General features: G+C 21.9%; 1 protein-coding gene across 2 annotated transcripts in view; it reads left to right on the top strand.

Moving 5' to 3' along the window:
- LOC105366532 (zinc finger protein rotund) overlaps nucleotides 1-14,074 on the top strand; it is a 126,177-nt gene that overhangs the window by 50,418 nt on the left and 61,685 nt on the right. The window lies entirely within an intron of this gene.

Here is a 14,074-nt window from a genome sequence, read left to right as displayed (position 1 = left end):
GAATATTATTAAATTATAATGACAATTGAATACCATTTTTAATGTTGCGAATTAAAAATTAAAAGTTGAAGGATATACGTTTACAAATTTTAAAGTTACCAAAATCTTCTATTTCTATTTTTTTCTTAACTTGTAGATACTTGATTAAATAAATAAAATTTTTACTAATAAATTAGTTTATTATAATTATTTTGCAAAATCTGTTTATTAAAATTTTTTAAAAATAATTTAGAATTGTCTTATGTATAAAATAAAAGCTTTTATAAGTTAAAAAAATATCAGTTAAACTAAATAAATATTAATAACAAATCTATGACTCTATTTTATTTTATCCAACTTTATGTAGCTTATTTACTAATATCAATTTTAAGAAAATCTATGCATATACTTATAATATTAGCGAACGAAGGTACTGTATTTAAAATTATAATAAATCTAACAGGGACATTAATGGATTGAAAAATATTTTTTTGAGCCTCGAAAAAATGTTCACTTGATTATTTATTATGTTGATATTAGAATATGCACGCACCATAAGTAGATTTTTAGTGTCGTGGTTCACTAGAAGAATCATAATGTTAACTGATTTTTTCGAACTTTCAATTTTTTTTAGCAAAATAAAATTTTTTTTTAATTATTGATGCTATGATTCATTTCTAAATTTAAATTGGTTGACATTTTGCTTCATTCGTCCTTTTCTATATTTATACATTTTTTATATTAGACTGATTCAACGTACTTTTATTTACAAAAATTAGATAGTCGTTACAAATAAACCATCTATTTCAATATATAAAACTATTTTTTCACTCGGTCATATGATTTATTTTTAAATGGAAAAATAACAATTAAAATATAAAAAAAATATAACTATTTTTTAAAAAAATTTAATTTCTATTCTTTTGATAGTTTTAACAGTTTTAGTAATATGTAAGTTATTTTTGTTAAAAATAATGTACATATTAATTCAAACCATAAATGAAAATTATTCCTTAAAATTTAGATAATAAACATTTTCACACTGTTATTTAATATTTTATAGTGTAAATTTTTTAAATGAGACAGAAAATTGTCATATATCATTAAAATAATATTAAGTACATAAATGATAGAAAAGCAATATTTTTTAATAAGTTAAATATTAATACGGTTTATGTTTTATATTATATTATAAAAAACATATATACAACTTAAATCGATATATTTATAATTTACGGACATTACTATTATCATTATATTACTACTACTACATTACAATTATTTATTCTATTTAATATGTAAATTTAATACTTTATAAACTTTGATTAATTAACTGCAACCAATTTAATTTGTTATAGATATAGATAAATTCTGAGAAGAATATAAGATAATGTTAAATTATTGATTAAAAAAAAATGAATCTGTCAACATTAAGGATTAATTTTTAATTTTTGTATTACATAATATTTAGAGTCGTGAATTATAACTTTTATATTAAGTAAAAAATAATAGTAAAATGAATTAAGGGAATTTAATTCATTTTTAAAATTTTAATACAGATAATATAATTGATATAGTAAAATGAATAAAATATGTTATTTATATATGATTAAAATTAACGTAGTTTAAACATGGTACAATAGATATTAACAAAATTTCCTATATATTCATATGGACTAATACGATACCGGTGTCCATAATAAAAATATTATATTACTATGATATATTATTCAATACGAAGATATACGGTCGATATATGCATAATGAGAGCTTGCTTATTTGTCAATAGTCAAATTAGGAGCTTGCAAAATGTATACTGAAGTCATTCAATCACGCGTGATTGTTAAGATAAGATAGAACGATAAAAATTTAAATGTAAATCGGACGATTCTTGAACCAACTACGTGTAGAATCTATAGCTTCATTCTTCTTGGATGTCTTTACAAGTCTATAGATCCGATACATTCTGTGAAATGTGTTGATTGTGGATTTATGCTACGTGCTGTGTTCTAATATCTCTCTTTCTCTCTCTCTCTCTCTCTCTCTCTCTATATATATATATATATATATTTATCTATTTATCTATGTATCTATTTATCTATATATATATCTCAATCTATTTATCTACCTACCTATCTCTAATTATTCCTCCTTAATTATTCCTAATGTCATCTTTAGTCTACTAGTGATTTTAAAAATAAGATTCTACGACAATAAAAAGTAATTTTAATAATCCATTACATGAAATGGACTTTTAATTCTCATAGTTGAATGAATAAATGATTTGTAAAACATTTTTTAAGTTGATAAAAATAATCATTTCATATCTTAGTAGTCAACTCTTCTATATATTAAGAACTAAATTTGATAAATTATGAATTATATCACATTTAAGACTTTTTAACAATATATAATAATATTGTATAATACTGTAATTAACCTTTTATGTTTCTTGATTTTATATAGTATATTTATTACTGACTTTTGAGTAAATAATTATTTTCGCCCACTTTTTAATTATTAAGTAAAAAGAACTATCGTATTTATTTATTAAAAATAATGTAATAACTTTTTATAATAAATTATTAGATTAATGTCAATTACAAAATGTTAAATAATTTATTATTTTATCTCTATACAGATAGATCTATAGAGTTAGAAGATCTTCATCAAATTCAAAATTAATTATCTAATTTATTTTATTTAAAAAATGAAAATTTATTACATTTCTTTTGTCACATTGTAATTATATAAAATAATTTTAAAATAGAAAATATTATTAATATCTAAATAATACCCAAATTAAATCATCTTCAGAGTAGTTCTTAATCCAAGTATGAAGTTTTAAAACATATATTTAAATAGTAGCAGATAATATATTTATTAAAAAAATTTTAATTTTTTGAAAATATAAATTCATATATTATATGAGCTTTTAATATATAAATATAAACCAAATATATTAATCAGTTTTATTTTCATTTTGTTTATCTTTATGTTGTAAATCGAAAGCTTATTAAAAATTAATTTAATTTAATATTTACTAATATTAATACGTAGCAAAATAATAATAATTAAATTATTTAAATTACTATATTTAATTTAAAATTTTACCAAATTTATCATAATACTGAATATTCATAATAATAGGAAAGATTATAAGTACATAATAAAAAATATGATAAGAATTTAAATATAAGTCGTTATGAGACTGGTAAATTTATATTTAAGGATTCGGAATTAACGGTTAAAGAAATTCATCATCTAGATGTTTAATATATACAGAAAAAAAGTAAATGCTTATTAAGAGCTAACGATAGCCTCCCCTATACTGAAAATGAACTATTCACTAGCTTAGCAACTCGTTTCTTGAATGCAACTGCGAGAATGGTCGAGATCAACTCTGGAATTCTTTTACTACCCTTATTTATTTTTTTGTATTGCAACTTTTTGCACACAAATTTTTTTTTAATGGCGGCTAAGGAACGGTTGGTTTATACAACCGACAAGTTTTTGGTATGTGTATCGAAATGCCCTTTCTATATGCTGCAAAGCTCTAAAAATTCATTTGCCAATCTTTCGTTCTATGCAGAGCAGCATCAGAGGGGTGTGAGATATAACATCTCAACCCCAATGCCATTGGCTTTTGGCTAGCTTACCTAAACAATGACAGATTTTTTGTCCTTGCTGGGCACGGACCGGTGCAATGGTGAGACAAAAATTCCGTTGCGCGATTTGCATCAGCAGGGTTCATCGTGGCTAGGCACGAGAAAGAAAAAAGGGTTAATTCGAAGAAGGGAAAAAATCACGAAAAAAACATTTTAAGAGGGAGACAGATAAAGAAGAAAAAAGACGGAGAAAAAATGCTGTTTCAGCATGCAATAAGGTACTTATTTCATTATTTTAATTTCCAAAGATGGAGAGAGCACTAAGGATATAAACCAAAGAGAGGCTTGCGGATCATGTTTTTTTACATAATCCTTCCAAAGGATATTCTCACTCAGAAACTCTCATTACTTCATGTTATAACTAAACCAAAGTGGTGGAAAAATCTACATTTTATATTTGAACAAATATTACCCGATACATACTGTTTTAAACTCATATAATCTAAAAATTACTAATATCAGATGTAGCCCCTACATGGATAGTTTCTATAAGTATATATATTTTTTACAGGAATTATCTTAAACGATCTTAACCATTTTAAAGGATTAAAAGCAAAGGTGCATAAAATATCCGAAAAGGTTTACCACCCGCTGGGTAAATGATGGCAAGGCAATGAAGGATTTAACTTACGCAGCCCACTTTGTTACTAGGGATGTATGGACGATGAAATTTTTTACCTGTCATTTTTCATTGTACTATCCAATTTCTTTTTCTTTATAAATTACCAAGTTCTTGAATATATCTAATATTACATTTTTATTCTTCATATATCAAATGTTGGTGCAAATTATATTTACTTTTATCTTTTTGACAAATTAAAAATGTAAAATGAAATTAATCACTCTTAGTATTCAATTTAGCTTTATGATTTTTATTGATTTAAATTTTAATATAACTGGATGATACATACTGATTTTAAAGTTATAAATAGATAAAATATTTATAAATATTAAATAATGCGATTTCTTACAAATTTAAAAAATAAAAATTAAAATCAAAATGTGAAATAAATAAAATAGTTATTTTATATCACATACGCCCTTGAAAATTTCTGCAGTTAACAAATTAAAAATAATAATTATCACTGTAAAATTTCTGTAATAATACATACATATAATATAAATACAATATAAACTAATGTTCACAAAATTTTCACATATAATATTTCGAATATTTTAATAAAAATGTATATCAATAATCATTACAATAACAATTAATAATTTAAGAGAAAAAGATATAATTAAAATATGAATAATTGTCAACAGTAAAGAATTATGATTTTTTAGCTACGTCACAACGTTTGGATCTAGTTAAAGTTATGAATTTAAGTGCAAGAATTTTAATGTACTTTGCATCTTTTATAGATATTTTGAAGATTTAGATTTTAGGCGATGAGTCAAATAGAAAAGAGAAATTATAATGGATCGTGTATGGACTCTTCTATTTCAAGAGCTGCAAAGTTGTCTATTTTGTGTTAGTTTGCTTGTGGTTTATAATACAATAATAGAATATATTATCATCGGCATTCAAGTTCTACAGTGAGCGGGATATATTAAGTTACATCGTTTCAATGAATACATATAAATCTAAAAAATAAATATAATAAAACAGTTTCGATTATATATATATTTTTTTTAAATATTTGTTACAAGATTTTGAATTCTGTATTCATTTATTATGTTTTTAAATGTTGTAAAATCTCAATATTTTATCAATAATAATAATAATTTTAATTAACCAATAATAGTGATACTGTTTATATTATTTTTATGATTAGAAATTGGTACAATTCTTTGGCTAAAACTTTAGTACATCTAGCTCTACTATAAAAAAATTGTAAAATAATTTTCTTTTTATAGCGGATTATATGATGTATATTTAATATGTTTATATGTCAATAAAAATTATGCATTTTACTTTAATTTTATTAATTCATATCATACTTTTAAATTAAATAAAAATATGATTAATTTAAATTAGTAAATATTGAAAATTAAAAATTATTAAGATATTAAGATTAAAAGATATTAAGATAAATTGCATTGTATGATAAATTATTATTCTTAAAAAAAGCTTAATAAAATTATTGTTAAACTATATTACAGATAGAATAAATAAAAAATAATTTCATTAATATTATTAAATAATTTTATCAAAAATATTAATCAAATGATATATACAAAATAATGACTTTATAAATGATATGTATAAGAATTGTACAAAAATTAAAGATTGCTATAGGAAAAATGTTAACATATCTAATTTTCCAAAAACTTTAATTTTTATTTAACTTTTAAATATTATGCAACTCTTCAAAAATCAGTAAATAATATTATTTAATAACTAAGATTTAGAAAATTATTTTAAAGATGCAATTTTAAAAGATAAGACTTGACCTAGTAGAATAGAAAAAGGCGAAAAGGTAACAGAAAGTGTCTTGACAATGTTAGTTGAAAATAGAGGGGCATATATGTAGATGATTGAAAAAGTAAAGTACAAAGGAACCAGTCTCACGCTATTATAGGTCTCAGGTAAAATAAAAGGGTGATACGTGATTCTTTTAACCGGCTACACGACCATGAAGATGAACAGAGGAAACCTTAAGTAAGAGAAGGATAAAAAAGACAAGAGAAAAACAAAGAAATAAAGCAGAAGGGCAGACGCTATACAACTAAACGACTAACCCCATAAAAAGGAGTGCACAAATACACCGCGCACAGCGATGTCTCTTTAATTTTTATTAATGACGAGCAAATTTGAATTTATGCATCAATGATATGGGAACTGTGTTGTGCAAATATAACTATGAGAAACTAAGCAAGGTTATATGATGACGGAAATGTAAAAAGTTCGTAGGGAAATTTTAGATAGAGAATAACATGCTACTATACAGATGAGAATAATAATGTGAATGAAAAATAATAATACCAGATCCAAAGCAAGAAAATAGGAAAATATAATGAATTATTCTTGAATCTATTATCTATCAAAATTAAGTACTAGAAATAAATTTTGCTAATCGTATGAAAACTGAATCGCCAGTGTTTCTTGCCAAAACAATACAAATTCATTTTAAAATTAGAAAAAAAATCATGTAACTTTGTTCGAATTTTTATTCATTTTTTAAACATTAATTTAATCACGAATGATTCTATATACAATTTAAACATGATATATAAAAGTAAGTGTATTTATAAAGTTATTTAAAAAATTAAACAATGATTCTACTAAAATTCTAATATCAATTCATGTAAAGATTACTAATACAAATACTATGATTCATATAAAGTAATAAAATTTCAAAAAGACTTTCATAAATAATATATATATATATATATATTAATATTTTAAAATATATAATATATAATATATAATATATAATATATAATAATGTATAAAATATTAAATAATATTTAAAAATTGACTATTATGTTACATTTTAATTTTGCATAAACAATTTTATTAATTAAATTTAATGTACTATAGTTATGATTTATTTTCATAGTTAATACTCATATTGTATTTTAGCTTATGCGTGTCTAACAAATATGTGTACATATTACAAGTTTTTTGATAAAGCTAATTGTATCCCCTATTTTGAAAAAAATTCAACTTTGAATTTAAATTATAAAAAACTAAACTCTACACATTAAACAATCATTATAATCATTAAGTAAACTAAATTATTTTGTTTCTTAAAAAAAGTTATTAAAATGTTTTAGTAACTATATAATTCTGTTCACCTTCAAAAAAAAAATAAATAATTGAGCAAATATAATTTTCTATAAATATTTCTGAAATTATTCAGACTTTCTAAAATTAAGAATACATAAATTTCTATGGCTAATTAATTTAGTATTATAGCTCTATTGATTACACTGTAGCATATTCATTATATTTTTATAAAATAATAAATGCTTTAAGTAACGCAAATCGCAGAGTAGAATATAAATAGGAAAAAAGTGGTTGGTTGCCAAAAAAGTATTATAACGATTATTTTGAACTTTTGTTTATTGTAATAAGTTGTAAAAGAGTCATTGGATATATTTTACGGATATACGTAAAAGATAACAGTAGATTAAAAAATAGTAAAATTACGCAATTGCTCATCAACTTGTGGATGCTTAGTGAAGAGCAGATCGACAATATATCATCAATATACATTGTTAAATGAAATGATTATGCATAAAGAATATATTTAGCATTACGGGATTTTTTCGAAATATTGAAATCCAACTTTCATCCAAATTTTTGTCATCTCTTGAGAAAATCTAGAAGAATCAGACTTTTAAAACTACCATCTATTACAAATATAATGGTATTCTTATAATATAGTTTAATATCAGACTAATATCGTGTATGTGCACTATCGATAAAAAATCTGTACATAAGTTCAAATTTTTTCTTGAAGCTATTTTAGCTAGAATAATTTTAAAATGAATATGATTTTAAAATCTCTTTTATTTGTCCATTGAGTTTATGTTTTATATTATAGTAGTTATATTTAAATTTAGAGTATAGTAATTTGTAATTTTTTTAAGGCTAAATAAAATGTTATAAATTAATAAATTTCAATAGTATAATGACTAGATCATTCTTCCTTAATTTGTATCAGTAAATACACAAGTGACTCGTATATTCGAAAATGAAGATTCAAAACTCCAATGAAAAACAAACAAGAATAATTATGAAAATATAAACATATGCATTAGATCATGTATTTGATCATTTTTAATAAAAGTATTGTAGTACAATCTGGTGTTGTATAACAAAATATTGTATAACAAAATATTGTTGTAAAACATATGCATTAGATCATGTATTTGATCATTTTTAATAAAAGTATTGTAGTACAATCTGGTGTTGTATAACAAAATATTGTTGTACTGGTGTTGTATAACAAAATATTATAAATCTATTTCACATACCAAAAAATATTTATATTTGAAGTTCAAAACTGAAAAAATTTTTGTACTATTTTATAATTATAGTTGAATTTCAAATTATTAACGTAACATGTTTCTGAAGATTTTTATTAATTGAACCTATTTTCATAATTTATGTATTGGAAATTTACTATTTTCGTCTAATTATACACCCTTTTTTATTTTGAAATTTAATGTTGTAATTATTTTATTATTTTAACATATAAGATTAATTGTTAATTAAATGATTAAATTCTTACTTTATAGCAAAATAATGCATTTTGAATATAACTGTAAATATGTATACAATGAGTACATATTACATAAGATTTTTAAAATTAAAATATTATTTATTCTTTAGTCGTAAGTATATAAAATTATATTTAATATATAATTACTAATGAAGATGTTCTATAACTTTCTAATTGATTTAAATTTATTTAATTCTTATATATATAAAACTGACATATATTTAATTACGTAAAACATTATATTATATTTACCTGCCTATTTTTCATAAATTTAATAATAAATATTTGTTAGAAAAAATGAAATTATTACAATTTGAATGTTTGTTCAATTAGTAATATATTATATCAAATGTAGTATATGGTTCAGATTTTTAATCTTAATGCTTAGCAAAAAAAAGAATTGCCAAGTGCTCTTTAATAATGTGAAATAAAAAATAATATATGATAAAAATATGATAAAAAAAAATTATAATGAAAACACATAATAACGAATAAATTTTTATATCTTCTAACTAATTGATCTCATGGTGAAACATACACAAGAAACCATTTCCTGAAATCTGTTTTAAATCAACAAACAAATAAATGCAAAAGTGTATGCATGGATGTGCGAAAGAGAGAGAGAGAGAGAGAGACTTATAGTTACTGTCTAGTATAGTTATTGTACATTCAGAAGTTCAGCAAATTACAGGGCTTAAATAGATAAAGCCTTTCTATTCCGTTAAAAAAACTATTTAAATTCTATGTAATGAAGAATAATTATATAAAAAATAATTCTTATATAAATAAAAAAGTTAACAATGTTTTAAGATTTATTGTGCAGTATTCATATTATTTTATGATTCTTATATAAATTCATATAGTTATTCCGATTTTTTACATGATTTTAATAAGTTCGTTAATTATCTCATTTTATCTGCTTTTAATTATATTATTAGGAATTTCTTTATTAGCTAATCATGCTTTATTTTAAAATTTAATAACAAAAATGTTTATAAAGGTAAATGAGTTGTATTCATATAATTTAGTCATTTATTTAATTTCAGTCCCTTTTAAAATAATTTTAAAATAATAGTTAATTTAAAAATTTAAATTATCATAAAATCATATATAATTTAAAAATAACTTAAATTATAATATAACTTATAGCATTGAACTATTAAAAAATAAACAGTTTTATTTTTTTATTTATTTTAACAATTTTGTATATAAAATTATGTGTATATCGAGAGTAGATAAAATGTGATGAGATGTGACTAAATCTATTGTGATAAAAACTCGAGCATGTATGCATGCATTATTCCGATGTCTCAAGCAATAACACATTTTTGTATTTTTCTTTTACTTATAAGACGCAAAAATAAAAATGAATACATAAATAATAAAATAACAAAATAAAAATAAAAGGAAGCCTTGGATGCATAATATGAGGAAAAATCACCCTCTTCGTTTAATATTACAACAGCCCCTTATAACGGTTTTATTGTCTTGCACAGATCGTAGAATAGCGTCTAGACATGAAGCCCATATAGTTTGACCTACTCATTCCGGTTTACCATCTTCCTTTCGCTCTATCTTTCTCTCTCTTTCTCTGTTTGTCTGTCGCTCTCTCTCTCTCTCTCTCTCTCTCTCTCTCTCTCTCTCTCTCTCTCTCTCTCTCTATATATATATATATATACGTATATATATAGCACAATTACCATCATGATTTTTTTCTTGTAAGATTTATTTTAATTTATGGATATATTTAATTATTTATAATATATTTAATATATTATATATATATATATATATATTTAATTATATATATATATAAATAATTATATATATTTATATATATTTATATATATTTATATATTTAATTATATATTTAATATATTTAATTTATGGAAGTTTTTTTGCATTTATCTTTTTACCTATTTTGGATTTTTTCACGGTAAATTAAAAGTATGTATGCATTCGCACTTTCATATACATATAATATTGGAAGATTTAATAAATTAAGAGAGTTACGTAAATTAAGACATATACATAATATAAATTAAAATATAAACATAAAATATGAGATGATACAGGGATAAGACATTTATGTATGTGTAGTTTGTATATAAAAATTTACAAATAAGATTTTTATGGATCAATTGTTATTAATACAAGAAAATAAATCCAACAACTAAAATAGAATAAGAAAAATACAAAAAATAATTATGAAAAAAAAACATAGAGAAATTTGTTTTAATGCAAAAATATTGTAAGTTTTTATACATAAATAATCATCGGTTTTTTCTTATTTATTTATTGATTCTTCCTGACTATTATATATGCATATTTATATGAATTTTACACCATACTCTTATATTATATTGTATTCTTATACCTATTACTAATAAAATAGTCTAATATTTCAACTGAAAATACGATTATTAAATTTATTATATTAAAATTTATTTATAATATGATTTTAGAATATTCAGTTCTTGCATTACTATTAAAAAATGGATAAAACTAATTAAAAATAAATATTTGAATTCTAAGCAATATAATACAAACTTTAATATTATCAGCCTACATTTTTATCTTATTTAAATTTATTAATCTATGATTATAAATTAATCAATAAAAGAAAATATTTTGTTTGTTTCGTATTAAAATAGCAAAAGCATGTATTTCATCAATTTCTATATTTCAACTATTTTTAACATAAAAGGAAAACTACGAAATCTATGATCTTATTATATTAAGTGTAAAATAAAATTTCTCAAATCGATTTGCTATTTCTATTTTCAATATTTTTAATTTCAGAAAATATTTCAATAACTTCAGTAGTAACTTACAAATATTATAATAAATATTCCAACGTAGATATTAAAGTGAACAAAAATTTAGTAAATAAATATTCCATTAACACTGTTATAGAATTATCATAAATAACCGTAATCCAATTTATTTATATTTTTAATTTTATAATAAAAATAAAGTACAAAGGAATTAATTGTTGGATTTAGCAAATTTCTAATGTAGACGACACTGCCGTGGATGTTATCTCTCTTGCTATTTTCCTTGATTAGATTATGATTCACATGAAGTTGATATTCTCTCATCATAATCAACGATTATCTTGTTGTATTTTTTATATTTTCTCTTGTAATTGTTTATTTTCATCGCTTCATCAAATAATTTTGAAAAACTTATTCGTTTTTTTTAATTGTTTAGATATATTTAATTTCGCTTAAATTATTGATATTATTTTTATATTGCAATAACGTCGTCTTAATTTTTTCACGCTATGTAAACTTGGAAAATATAAATTTTAATAATATTATAAAAAATAAGAGTTATTTAAAGTTAATTAAATTTTTTAATGTAATTTAAATATTTTCTGTACTCTTGCATTTATTTAAAAATATTCGCATCGATTTAATTTAAATACTATTAAAACTTTGTTTTATTAAATTTTACTTTTTTGATATTATAAAGCAATTTAGGAATATTTATAAGCAATTAAATAATGAATTTATGTTTCATTTTTAATTATTATATAAATAATTAAAAGCTATCTTACTTCAATTTATATTTACAATATTAAAATTTGACTCAATTAAAAACTCACCATATTGAATAATCATAATAATTTATATACATATTTGAATTTGGTTAAATATTTTATAAGATTTAAAATGTACGTTCAAGCATATTGAGTTTAAATCATTGATAAATCTTTTTTTTATTCTAATATTTACTTTACAAAGAGAATAGAATATCATTAAAAAAGATTAAAACCCAGTATAGTTTATATTAAAAACGATAGGTTGCTCTTTTTTTAATGAAAAGTGATTAAAAGAAATAAATTAATTTTAAAAACTTTAGAAATATTTTTAATATTCCACAAAGACCTAAATAATCTATAAAAAAACTAACATCTCATAAATGAATTTGCCTTTATGGAATAATACATAAATTTATTGATTGCATAAAACTATTTAGGATAATCGCTTGTAAAATATACAAATGTACTATAACAAACGTTATGTTTCAATAATTTATAATGTAAGTAGGTTCGAGCTAATTAGGGAAGTTAAGCATAAAAATTAATTTATTATGTAGGCAAATAATATGTAGTAAAAACTAGAGTAATTATTTATGAAAAAATATATATTTAGAAAAAATTAGAAATGAAAGACATTTTTACAAACAATGAAATCAAGGTTTCCATAAATAACAATATTTTTCCAATGTTTGAAAAAAGACACTTTTTATTTCTAATAAGTTTGGATTTGACAATCCAATTATCACAGCACCCATGAAGAGGAATAAGTTTTGCGCGTATAGTGCCATTATGTTTATTATCCACTACATTAAGACATTACGATAAAATCTTTTATTTTTTTTTTCATAATGTTTCACTTTTTTATCTTTCATTCTTTGAAAAAGAAGTACATGTTAAGCGAAATTGTGTAGCATTATAATTAATAATCTTTGTGGAGATATATATATGTGTGTCTGTGTTTGTGTTTGTGTTGTTTATTTGTATGTATGTATGTGTGTGTGTGTGCGCGCGCGTGTACAAGAATCAGAAGGAGAAACAATAATATTCGCGAAGGTGGCCGTGATATAAGAGAAACAGAATACTGAAAAAAGCAAGGCTCACAGAAAGGACGCCCGGCATCGTGGCGCTCTTTAGCTGATCAATACGTCGCAGCTCGTATTTCGGATGGACGCTTACGCATGTGCATGGTGCCTGACTTTTTTCTTTTTTTTTCTTTTTTTTCTCTTTTTTTTTCTCTTTTTCTCTTCTTAATCCTTGCCTCTTTTTAAACGATTTTTGCTTTCCTCTCTCCTCTATTCTTCTTCTCTTTTTCTTGCTCTCACTTTTACGCAGTTACTACTACCTTAACTGTCCTTTTCCTGGATAATCGAATTTATTTTTATTGTTTTTTCAAAGATCTTGAATTTTTTATACTCATTTCTCATTTAGTGTTTCGTTTTGCTACTTATTTTGTTTTGTATTTTTAATAATTGTTCATTTTCTCTTCACTCTCCTTATATTGTATAATTCCTTCACTTTTTTGCACTTTTCTTGCATGTGGCTACATTACTATAACGAATTTACAAAAATGTAACTAAAAGGAATAAAAAAGAAAGATTAACAGAAAAAATATAAATTTATGCTCATATTTAAGTACATTAAAATATGAAAGAAAAAGAAAAATATAAACAAAAAGTATGAATAGGAAAGATAGTAAACTAGTG

This window comes from Ceratosolen solmsi, unplaced genomic scaffold (genome assembly GCF_000503995.2).
Source record: "Ceratosolen solmsi marchali unplaced genomic scaffold, CerSol_1.0 scaffold49, whole genome shotgun sequence".
NCBI lineage: Eukaryota > Metazoa > Arthropoda > Insecta > Hymenoptera > Agaonidae > Ceratosolen > Ceratosolen solmsi.
The sequence above is the reverse complement of the archived record's forward strand: the minus strand, read 5'-3'. Positions and strand labels throughout refer to the sequence as shown.